Genomic DNA, 1562 nt, shown 5'->3' with positions numbered 1-1562 from the left:
TTTTTTTTTTAACATTTACCTCTAAAATTTACAATAACTGTCTATGGCCATGCCACCCTGATAACAGGTAAAACCATCTGATCTCAGAAGCTAAGCAGGGTCGGACCTGGTTAGTACTTGGATGGGAGACCACCTAGGAAGACCAAGTGCTGTAGGCATAAAAAATAAAAAATAAGGGATTGTAAGCTGACAAGGTCCTTGCAATCTGTGAGGTCAACAAAGTGTTGCCTTGCCTAAATAAATAAAATAAATAAAATTTACAATAACATTTTAAACATATTACATCCTACCTCCTAATAATATATCCCTTCATATATGTCATATAAATCTTACACCAGTGTACTTTTGTTTTGTCTTTTTTGTTCTTTGTTTTCATAAACTAGTTCCACATAAATTATAAACAAACTTCTAGTTTGACTTTCTTTCAGTACTTTAAAAGATGTCTACTTTATTGTTTTGGCTTGAATAGTTTCTACAGGAATTATGCCATCGTTATTAACCTTGTACTTAGGTATGTAATTTTTTTTCCTTTGGCTATTTTTAAGATTTTCTTTTTAGCATTGGTTTTCAGAAAAATTAATAATAAAGTAATTCTTTTGAGTTTTTTAATGTTTACTCTCCTTTGTTATGTTTTTAAAAAATATTTATATTGCTTTGATTATTATGGATATGTTTTATCATATTTGGAAAATATGGGGCCATTATTTCCTTATGCATATTTTTTCATGCATATTTTTCCAGCTACTCCCCTTTTTCTGGGAATTTAGTTATATGTATGTTAGATGGTTTGACTTGTTTTTAGTCCTTTTTCTCTCTGACCTTTATTTCGAACAGTGTTAATTTCTGTCTTCAAGTCCACTGAATTTTTCCTTTGGCAGTGTCTAATCTATGCAATTTAAAAATTGTATATCATGTATTATCCGTCTCTATATGGTCAATTTGCTTTATTATTATTATTTTTTTTTAGAATTTTCTCTTTTCCTCTTCATCTTCATGGTGAAGAACATCATACAAACATATTAAGTATATTTGTAACATATTTATAGCACATAACATATTATGTGTATTAAATGTAAATAGTATACACAGATATATTTTTTAGCTCTGGCTGCTGAGAAGGCGGCCTAGGAGCATCATCATCCCAATCATAGTGAGCACGCTTTGTTACCAGACCTTAATTCCTGATGCCATTCTCCATTAAAAGAAATCGCGGCTCCATGGATAAAGGTCTGATTCTAGGACCAGAGGAGTGGCTATACAAGATGAGCATGGAGCAATCTTTAGTTTTTGAAAGCAAGAAGTGCTTAAAAAGCAAAACAATGGAGGCATATTATGTGGAAGGGATACAGGAGCCAGCTAAAAGATCCCCCAATCATCAAAGCTAGAATATTTGAGCAAAAACTAAATAAAACACATAATATTGAATTATAATTCAAAGTATAAAATAAGTTTCTATGATATAGCTAAATGATTGAATAAATACATAAATGGGGAAAATAGACAAGTGTCCCATACAGAAGGGTACCAAATAATTTATGTGGATATTCTGCCCTCAAGAAGAG

At 31.2% G+C, this 1562-nt stretch overlaps 1 pseudogene; it reads left to right on the top strand.

Moving 5' to 3' along the window:
• The first annotated feature begins 39 nt into the window (after positions 1–39).
• Positions 40–158, top strand: LOC111737760 (annotated as a pseudogene).
• Positions 159–1562: the final 1404 nt, after the last annotated feature.

The sequence above is a fragment of the Pteropus vampyrus genome, unplaced genomic scaffold, assembly GCF_000151845.1.
Source record: "Pteropus vampyrus isolate Shadow unplaced genomic scaffold, Pvam_2.0 Scaffold30, whole genome shotgun sequence".
Lineage (NCBI taxonomy): Eukaryota > Metazoa > Chordata > Mammalia > Chiroptera > Pteropodidae > Pteropus > Pteropus vampyrus.
The sequence above is the reverse complement of the archived record's forward strand: the minus strand, read 5'-3'. Positions and strand labels throughout refer to the sequence as shown.